Source organism: Elephantulus edwardii, unplaced genomic scaffold, assembly GCF_000299155.1.
Source record: "Elephantulus edwardii isolate Elephantulus edwardi_28Jun2011 unplaced genomic scaffold, EleEdw1.0 scaffold00023, whole genome shotgun sequence".
Lineage (NCBI taxonomy): Eukaryota > Metazoa > Chordata > Mammalia > Macroscelidea > Macroscelididae > Elephantulus > Elephantulus edwardii.
This window is the reverse complement of record NW_006399773.1, coordinates 21,431,119-21,442,299: the sequence shown is the minus strand read 5'-3', so window position 1 is coordinate 21,442,299 and position 11,181 is coordinate 21,431,119. Positions and strand designations below refer to the sequence as shown.

The window sequence follows — 11,181 nt, the reverse complement described above, 5'->3', positions numbered from 1 at the left end:
GGGCACAGTTTAGCTGGGTCATCTTTTCAAAGTCTCTCACAGGCTGTAGTCACAGTATCAACTGGGATGAAGAAAACTCAAAGTGTGTGGGAGAGTATCCACTCCTGTGATCATTGGTAGGTGTGAGCATTTAGTCAAATGCTGGCCAGAGGCCATATGGACCTCTTAATAGTTCCATTTACAACTTTGGGCTCCACCACGGTGAGCAAGCAGGAGAGCAAGCAAATTCCAAACCACAGTCTTTTGGTCATGTAATCTTAGAAGTGATTTCCCATCATTTTTGGTGAAGGCTTTTAGGAATTGAAAAGAATAAGCTTGAAGCTGCATGAGGAGCAAAGAGAAAATTACCCACCTTCATCCTGCAGGGGCGCAGATCTGAAATGATACACTCCACTTCTGGTGGTTATGTTCTGGTATTAAGCACCACCCAATTCCCCACCCCTCGTGCCAAGAAGCTGCACTGCAATCTGGAGGCTACCAGCTTCTCCGAGGAAGAAGGATGGGCAGTCTCCTCCTGTGAGATTAACTGCCTCTGAAAACCCACCGGAGGGTATGCTATGGGTCAGTTCTGGCTGGACGGTGAACAACAACAACAACACCCCCCCATATACCCCACTCCTTTGGGCTTGTTTGCCAGTCATTAAGGACTACACAGTAAATTAAGTCCCCTTACATCCAATTTGTGTTGTAATGGGATTAGGGAATGTTACAATGTACTCTGAACATTGTCATAAATTTATCAAATTATAGAGGAAGATGGCTGCTCCTCCTCTCGTTGCAGGGGCTTGAGAAGCCACAAGGGAGGAGACCAGATAACAGAGTTGTTCCCGACCAAGTGAAGCGGAAGACTAGCCATTAGGAGCTATGCCCAGCACCATTCAGGAGCTCTGTTGGTCTAGAGGTAAGGAATTGTGCTGGCAACCCAAAGGCATGCAGTTTGAATCCACCAGCTATTCTATAGGAGAAATGACTCTGAAAACCTGCTGGAGGGTCAGTGTCCTAGAAAGAAGACATCACATGGCTACAGAAATTGGTTCTCCTCCTCATCTTTTTCATATACCAAGGTTCCAGCATCAGGCACCTCGACAGCTTTTCTATAAATGACCAGATTTTGCCCAACAGCAAGCAATGCAGCAGCTTACCTTTGATGGAAAACTCATGAGAAAAAACTGTAAACTGAAAAAAATATAGACTACAATCCATCTGTAAGTAAATATTTGGAGATCGAATATAGCAGAGAGACCAGAGAGATATGCAAGCAATTCAGCCTGATGTAGGTTATTATAATGATCTTGTCCCCTAAATGGGAATGCTGAATAATCCTATGAATGCAGTAACAACAAAATTTGTTAGAACATCAACAAATAAAGTGAAATGCCCAATATATGTTGTTAAGCGGTTTCCAGAAGGAAGATGATTAGTAACTGGAGCTTCCAGTGGAGAATTCACTCTGTGGAATGGACTAATTTTCAATTTTGAAACAATATTACAGGCTCATGACAGCCCAGTGAGGTCCATGACTTGGTCACAAAATGACATGTGGATGTTGACAGCAGATCATGGAGGATAGGTGAAATACTGGCAATTGAACATGAACAATGTCAAAATGTTCCAGGCACATAAGGAGGCAATTAGAGAGGCCAGGTTTATACACAATATACCATTTTATGTATTTTTTTGTAATGGTTAAATGATTTTTTTATGTGTATTCTCAGTGCAGAGATGCATGGGCTCTGTCAAATCTTAGGAATCTTTCTGCATCTTAAAAACACAGTATTTTTCTTTGTTTTTCACACATTTACCATTTTGCTGACACTTGGAGATGTATTGTCTGCTGCATTTGGCACTGGTTTTCTCTTCATTTATGGTTAATCATGTATATTTCATATTCCTTTTGTTACCTACTATGTAAGACAAGAATATTTTTATTCCAAATAAAGAATCCAGTACTTACATAAAAGAATTATCGAATAATAAGGGATCATTACATAGTGTCCACATTATAGTGTCATAAATGTGTATTTGGAGGAAGACACAATTCAATCATTGACAACTGGTCTGGTCTTTGTCCTGTTCAGGCAGGTATTACAAAGCTCTGTCGTTCTGCTAGAAGTGCCAAGAGGCAACCAATTCTGCTATTAAGCCTCAATCTGAAGGTGGTTATGCAAAGGGATCTGAGTATGTAGATCATAACAAATTATGGATAATGTTGATAAGGATAAGAATCTCAGAACATTTAATTGTTCTCATGTGAAGCCTATAAATAGACCAAGGAGCAGTTCTCTGGACAGAATAAGGAAATGTTGCATGGTATAAAATCAAGAAAGGTGTCCATCAGGGTTGTTTTCAGATTTTTCTCCATACATATTCAATTTGTATGCCAAGCAAATCATTTAAGAAGCTAGAATATATGGAAAAGAATGTGACATCAAGATTGAAGGAAGAGTCACCAACAGCCTGAATTATGACCATAATTCAACCTTGTTTGCAGAAAGTGAAGAGGACTTGAAGCACTTGATGCAGATTTCCGACTACAGCCTTCTATATTAGTTTTATCTCAAAATCAGGTAAACAAAAATCCTCACCACTGGACCAGTAAGCAACATCATGATAGACTGATAAAAGATTAAAGCTGTCCACAAGTTCATTTTACTTGGACCCACAATCATCACCCATGGTAACAGTAGTCAGGAAACCAAAAGATCTGTTGAAATGAGGAAATCTGCAGTCAAGAACCTCTCCAAAGTTCTAAAGAGCAAGGACATCCGTTTAAAGTCCAAGGTGTACCTGATGCAAGCCATGGTATTTTCCATTGCTTCCTATATATTTAAAATTTGGACAATGAATAAGGAAGACCAAGCAAAAATGCAATACTTTTGATTTATAATGCTCATGAAGGGTATTGACTATTCAAAGGACTGCCAAAAAAACAAGTACATTTGTTTTGGAGGAAGTGCAGCCAGAATGCTCCTTAGAGACAAGGATATTGAAACTTCAATCACTTATTTGTGCAAATGTTAAGGAGGCAACAGTGCCTGGAGAGAGGAAGCATCCTGGAAAAGATAAAAGGTCAGTAAAATGGAGGAAGACTTGCAATAAGATAGTCTGACACGGCTTGAGCGTGACAGAGGTCACAAGGATAATGCAGGGCAGGGCAAGGTTCAGATCTGTTGTTCATAGAAGTGCTAGGGGTAGCAGTCAGCTCGGTGGCACCTAACAGCAACAATAAAGGTGCTGCTCTTTCTTGCACCATGGACTAAGAAGTGCACCAGGCCATCTCCTGCAGGACCCCTGATTCTGCTATTTTCATCTCTTGTCACCACTTCTTGTCTTGTGCCATCCCTGGTGTTAACAGTTCTGTCTCTTGAGTCTAGGAGGTTCTCAGGTCAGGAACCCGGAGTCCAAAGAACATCCTTCACTTTTAGTTCTTCTTTCTTTGTGGTAGAGAATCCCTGACCACCTTTGCACCTCTAAGATGGCTCATGTTAAGCCACAGAAAAACCAAGTTTTAAGAAAAACTTAGAGATTTATATAGCTTATTTTTGGCCACAAGAACAAAATGAACAAAATATTGGAGGAAATGCGAACTAGATGTAAAACTTTGTCTCACACATAATGGGCATATTGTTAGCAAAGGTTAGTCCTTGGGGAAAAATATCATGCTGGGGAAAGGAGAGGGTCAGAGAAAGAGGAAAATCCTTAACAAGATGGATGGACATAGTGGCTGTACAACGGGCACACGCATGTGATAGATGTTGAAGGTGGTGCAGGTTGGGCAAGGTTCTGATCTCTTGTTTGTAGTCACTATGAGTCATAATAGACTTGATTCGATGACACCACCACCACCACCACCACATCCCCAGAAGGGTGTTGAGAACCTTATTTGTTTTTTAACAAGCTGTCCAATCTCCTTGAATCAACTGGTGAACCACAAGAACCTTACTTGCAGGGAATTGTTAGGTGCCAGGGAGTCCTCTCTAATTCGTAGAGTTCTTGAGTGCAATAACAGGAAACCTTGTCCAGTCTTGAGCTATCCTCACAAAGCCTGCTGTGTCCTTCCTTTTAGTGATCTACTTTTCCAACATGGTGCCCTTTTCTGGGATCTAGCCCCTCTTGATAACATGCCCAAAGTATGTGAGATGAAATCGCACCGTCCTTGCTTCTAAGGAACTTGCTAGCTATTATTCTTACAAGACAGATTAGTTTGTTCTTTCAGTCCCTGATTATTTAAATAGTCTCACTACATCTTCCAGTGAGAGTTACAAGACCATGCCTAGAAAGGCCTTATAAAAGTGACCATTTTACCTGAAACAAGAAAAGATACAGTTGTGAAGAGAATTTAGGGGATTATTTGAAGAAATCTGTGAGTGAACAGTCTAAGTTTTCATTTGGTAGTTAGGGGAAAACAATGAAAAATTTTGTGTTTAGAAAATCATAATGTGAAATTAATCGTATGGCAGTGCTATTAAAAGCAGATAAGGTAGGTTTTCTTTGGTTTTTTTGGTTTGTTTGTTTGTTTGTTAAAACAGTTAGTTTTTTCCTCTCACTTCTGAAATGTGCTGCTAACCCAAAGGCCTGACCTCTCTGGTAATTTGAATTCATCTGCTCTGAGGGAGAAAGATGGACAATCTTGGAAACCCAGTGGAGTGTTAGCCCCAGTGGAATGTTAGCTCTGAGTCAGCTCTCACTAGGTGGCAATGAATGAATGAGGGAGGGAGTGACTGACTGAGAGATTTGGTTTTAGCTCAATGGATAGACCATCTTATAAATATTTAAACATATCCATTATTTAATTGTCATCCTATAAGTACAACTACGCTAACTGAACATTACCAGCTAATAGTAGAGATTTCTATATTGTTTTATACTATACAGTTCTCTGAATAATGCATATCAAAATGTCCCCAAAACTACTGAGCCCAGGCTCTCAATGTGGGGATCCATCAGGGCCTTGTAAATAGACTTCAGAGACAAATGGTAGATTTCAGTAGTGAAGGAAATGGAAGGCTCCATCATCTGAACGTGGCAATTATGAATAATTTTGAGTGAGAGTTAGCAAATATTTTCCCAACTGTCAATTCTAAGAAGCATGCAAACAGATTCTGTGTGAGCGAATGCAGCAGCGAACCTGTGTCTCTGTTAAACCACAGAGAAATTAAATAAGCTGATTTTAAATTTCTAAAGGGAACTTAAACCACCTGCTAAGTTGTAGAATTTAATTTGCAAGATGAATACTTGGCAATGTGACACTTCTTTCATAGCTTCATTTGCTGTTTTAATAAAAATGTTCACAATGCTTTGGTTCCATCTGTTAGAGAGAATGAAAACAGCTAACTGCTATTCAAACAACAACAACAAAAAATACAGCCTTCTAGAAAACTAGCTCTGGTGTAGCCAAAATGTAAAGAAGTATTTATAAATTTTATACTTCCGCCTGACTTCCAAAGAATATTGAAGTAATTGCTCTGTATTTTGGACTAAACATATAAATAATATATGTGAAAATCTTAAATTTAAATTATTCCCCACTCTACAAATGCAAACAAATGCTTTCAAAGTTATCATGACCATGAATCTTGCTGCAGCAGGCTACAGATTTTCATTATAAAATTTGTAAGCAAATATTTTGTTATTTTTGTTAGCTACAAATCTGAAAGAAGGAGAAAATGACATGTAATAAATACAAACTGTGTAAACTACAAAGTATGTTTGTTATTCCGTTTCCAGATTGGAGATAACTATAAGCTATAGGACAACAGCCTCCCTGTTTTATTGACTGAACTACCACAGCTTTATTCTTTGGAATAGATTGAGGTTTTATACCTTTCAGGGAGAATTATTTCTCAAGCATTAACTCTAGTTCATAGCACCATGTTTTCATGTAGTAGACAAAGCCAAATGGTTTTATTGAATCAGAGATGTGAAACAGCAGTCACCAGGCATCAAACAAAAACAGTGGATGGAGGTACATAAAGATGAGAACAGAATATGGAAGAACAGAAAGCAGAGTCTTTCTAACTCTCTGTCCTATGAAATTACCTGGGATATTAGTTTCAGTCTGTCTAATGTTGAGACCCTGAGTAAAGCTGAATTACTGTCACAGGGAGGACGGCTGAGGCTGCCAAGACTGTATTTAGGAAGTCTTTGGAACATTGTGGGGTTTTTTTCATGCTGAACTCTCCTGTAAGGTGACTGTATTTACCTTTCTACTAGAAAAGGATGATGAGACCCATATCTTGTGATTCAATCTTTGGTATAATTCAAGATATCATGTCTTGAATTTGCTAAATAGATACCTAGAGTTTCCTCTGAATATAAGTTTCAGATACTTGAATTTAAACCTAAGTACACTAAAGGTAAAGAAATTGATATCTATGAGATTTTAAAAAATCCACTAATTACCCAGAGAATTATAAATGTACATGATGCCCTTAAGATAATTCTTAATTCTACATAATATAAAATCTATTTAAGAAGGAAACCTACAATAAAGGATTTGCCGTCTTACCAAGTAATTTCATAAAACAAATTTGCGTCTCCAACTCCAGACTTGAAGTGTAAAACTATATATACCAGGTTCTACTCACTTAGTTATTTAAAATATTAAAAAATATATTTTAACCCAAAGATCTTTCTCTGAACAATGAATATAATAATTGCTTTTTCTACTTCAAAATATATTAATAGGCTAAAAATGAAATATTTTGTTAATTAAGAAGAGTCAGGTAAAAGCACAGCATCAATGACCTTGTAGTTTCAGTGGTATGAGTAGCAACCCTCTTCAACCGTTTTTATGAAATGATCACAAATAGTCAGGACAATAATTGAAAATCACGCTTATTAAGAATCATTCAGGAAAAGAATCTATGACAGTGTTGATCTAAAGATATCCTAGGAAAAAGATCATGTTAAGCAACAATATCAATCAAGAACTAAACACAGTTTAAAAATTCATGCTAGGGGATAATTTATAATTGAAACAAATAATTTTATAATAAATATCATAAAAATGGTAAATGAAACAATTTTTTTCTTTTTTCTTTTTTTTTATTTCCATTCATTCATTGTTGCACTTTTCTCCCTGCCCAACTCGTTTGCTCTTCTCTTTTAAAAGTAAAAGAAAAATTCTTTCACTGTTATACAAACCATTTTTTTTCAGTGCCAAAGTTGACCTAAGAATTTAGGGATTGTAGAATAAGGCAAGGAAAGAAAATGAGCTGGCAGAACTAAAAAAAAAGCAAAGGAAAAATGTAAAGCCATTAGAGAGAGACTTGGAAAAGAGCAAGAAAAAATAGGTGTGGTTAGAAAAAACATAGGATTATAAGAAATAGAAGAAACAGAAATTGGAAAAATGGGGGAGGGGGGACCTAACGATTAAAAGGAGTTATCAAGAAACCAATACAGAAGCCAAGCAAGGAAGATCTAAAGCAGGCATACCTGAAGTCCTTAAAGAAGAGGAATAAATCAGTGGAAACTACCAAAAAAGCTCTGGTGGTCTAATGGGTAAGGTGTCGAGCTGCCAGGACATTTGAGTCCACTGGCCACTCTGAGGCAGAAAGACAGGTATCTCCTTCCATGCTGTTTATTTACAGCCTATGAAATCTGCTGGGGGGCGGAGGTCCACTGAGTCAGTTCCAACTTGAGGGCAATATGACAAGGCCTAAAAAAAAAAATTCTGTCATCCCCCAAGTGAAAAGGTATACATTGTTTCAGTCAGAAAATGGAATGAACATTGTCTTTCCAAGACAATACTGAGCTATGATTTTATATCTACTCCAACTGTCCTTAACATTCTAGAACAAATGATTTGAACACAACTCAAGAAAGAGAATGCTCATGAACACTTTAAAATATGTTTTTAGAGCATAAACTGCACCAACCAAGAATAATTATTGTTGTTGTTGTTGATTGTCTTCCAGACGAGCACGACTCATAGCAACCCTATGAACAAAAGGCCTGAAGCCCCCCTACAACTATCGACATTTATCAAAGTTCATAGAGTTTCCGGAAACATGTTGTTTAGGAAGTGGATGCCACTCCTGCTCCCAAAAAGATCCTATTATGTTAGTAAATAGGCTGGCAAGAGTTAAATTCCATTTATTAAGCTTTAAGTAAAAAGTAATTAGAACATTAAAACAAGGGCCTAAACAATGCAGAATTGTTTTATCTAGTCCGATAAAGCATTTAGCTTATTACACAATGACACTTATTAAAATTTGATTTGTTTAATTGATGAAAATCTATCTCCTTTCGCAATAGAGATGACTGTGAAATGACACTTTGTTTTTAGAGCATAAACTGGACCAACCAATAATAATTAAGGAAATAAATAAAAGCAACAGAGCTTGCAGTGAGAATGAAATAGATTTAAGTGTAGAAATAAGACTTAGACAAATAGAACGACGAGGGTGGTAGAAACTAAGCATTGTGTGGTCTCACAGTTTAAAGGTGCAGAGCCAACATAATCAAGAGATAGGATGGTTGTCTCATCTGAAATGCATGGAAGTCAAAGGATAGTACCTCAAGTTGATATTCAGATACTGGAAGGAAAAACAATTCTATGAAACATTAAGACATATAATTTTCTTAACTTATATTGAATGGCTAGGAAAAGAAGAAAACATACCAATAATACCATAGATCACTAACAATTTTGAAGATATAAGGAGAAGCAAATAATAACATATAGTGACTTAAGGGAGCTTTGGTGGCCTAGTGTCAAGAAGCTGCACTGCAATCCCCAAAACTGACAGTTCTAATCCACCAGTTGCTCCACCATGGAAGGATGAGCGATCTCCTCCCGCCAGAGGGTCAGCTATGGGTCGGTTCCGACTCAGTGTTACACAACACATACTGATTTAACTATTAAAAAAACCCTACATACGCACAAAATCAAACAAATTACATTGGGAAAACTTTTATAAACAATTATAAGACAACAAAACACAAAAGAATAGAACTAAATCCAAAGATATTAATTACATCAATAAATTTAATTTGGTTTAATTTACCTATTAAAAGAAAACATATTTTCAGTTAGAGACTATGGCAAACCTAAACTCTGCAGTGTACGCGGGAGACACATCTAAAATTCTCCAAAAGAAGAAATTAAAATGGCTTTTGAGATATTATTTTCAGATTAAATAGAATTCAAGGAAAAGAGTAAATTATAATAATATTTTTAACAATGTCAAAGGCTAAAACGGAAAATTATATAAAAGTTATGGATATATATCAAGCAAAATAACATCAACATTCATAAGGCAGAAATGATATTAAATACAAGAAAAAGCAGACAAAAATACTCTAGTTTCATGGTAAGGAGTGATGCTGCCAACCCAAAAGTTTGAATCACCAGCAGGTCCTCAGGAGAAAGATGGAAAGTCTCCTTCCATGTCATTTACTGTCTCTGACAACCCACCGGAGGGTCAGCTATGAGTTGATTCTGCATCAACAGTATATAACAACATAGAGGACCTAGGTTTTAAGAATTCAAACATTATTAAAATAATCTAACCTTTTTTTTTGTTTTTTTAAATATATGTATATATTTTAATACTGATAAATTTACAAAATTCGAACATAATGTTTTTCACACAAGATCTTTTCTGTAATCTAATTTATGTATACTGAATTCTTTTCCTGAAAATAAAGACAAATTGTTTGCAAATGCTCATAAAACAATCATAAAAATTGTCCAAATATTAGACAATAATGGAAGTTCTCAATTACATATTATAGCATAATGAAATAACTTTTTATCATAATCAAAACTAGAAATAAATCACAAAATGTCCTTTAACTTGATAATTTAAATGTTCTTAATTTTCATTCCAAGTTTAAAAAAGAGCTATAAGCTAAAATTTCTATAAAAATTATGATAACAAAACTGTTCTCAAAAATTTTATGGCTTAACTATATGAAAGAAAGAATAAAAATAAATACATTATGTTTTGAAAAGGAACAAAAGTGTAAGCTAATAAGAAGAAAATATTAATGAATTATACACTGAATGTAATGGGTTAGAAAAGGGGGAAATAAAGCTGATAAATCCAAAATCTGAATCTTTGAGAGGAAAAACAGAAACTAAAACTCACTAGAGGGGAAAAAAGAAAACAAACAACACAGCCTACCAGTTGGCGAGATACTCCATTGATCTTTGAAGCCGTGAATTACATAGCAGGAGACTGTCCTTGCTTAGGTTAGTAGCACAACTGACTTTGGACTTTGTTCCCAGACTCTAACCAAGAAAAAAAAAAAAGGAAAAGTGTTACCACGTGATTAAAGACAATTTAAAAGCAATCTTCAAAATGGAGGACAGTCAAAGATATGAAAAAGACTAATCTATTCAAATCTGTGCAAATATCCAAAAGCTTGGACACTGTTAATAGATGAGTATGACATAGGAATAAAAGCAATTATCAAGAGAAAACAGCATCTCACAAAGAGTAATTAACCCAAACAAGTACCCAAATTCAGATAATATAATAAGAATTTCTACAAAACCTTTAAAAAAAGAATGTTCATGCATTTGAAAAGTTCCAAGCATTAAAAAAATTTAATTAAATTTCAAAATTTCTTTTTATAGGATATGAAGCAAACACTGAAATACAAAGGAAGTACACATATGAAATGCTTGGATTAGTAGGAAACATATGTGGTGGATTAAGATTTAAATAATTTTCATCTAATTTGTTAACTTAATGTGATCTTAATAAAAATACAACAAATTTATTTTTAACCTAGACAAGCTGTTCTTAAGTTTCACATTGGAAAATAGCAAAAATTAAGTAGAAAAATGTTAAAAAAATCCCTCATCATATATTGAAATATTGCAAGACCCCCAAACAACCAAGAAACCCTAATAGAAACTTCAGCAATAGAAACAAATACAGATATGCATATTTTAAATTGTTATTCTTGTTAGATTCTGCAGGATAGGTTCTAATTCATAGTGACCAACTGGTCACTTTCACAAGGAAACTGCACTGTTAATTTACAGATGGAGTTTCATTTGTCTCTTCCAATACAATTTACACCTTCTGAAAATTTACTGGAGAGTCAACTGTGAGTTAGTTCCTCCTTGACTGTAATGAATTTGATTTTCATGTTGAGATGTAATTCATATTAAAGGCAGTAGTCTTTGATTCTCTGCAGTAAATGTTTCAAGTCTTCTTCTTT

General features: G+C 35.7%; 1 pseudogene; it reads left to right on the top strand.

Annotated features, from left to right (window-relative positions):
- Window positions 1–1,017: 1,017 nt before the first annotated feature.
- Window positions 1,018–1,912, top strand: LOC102877458 (annotated as a pseudogene).
- The last annotated feature ends 9,269 nt before the right edge of the window (window positions 1,913–11,181 follow it).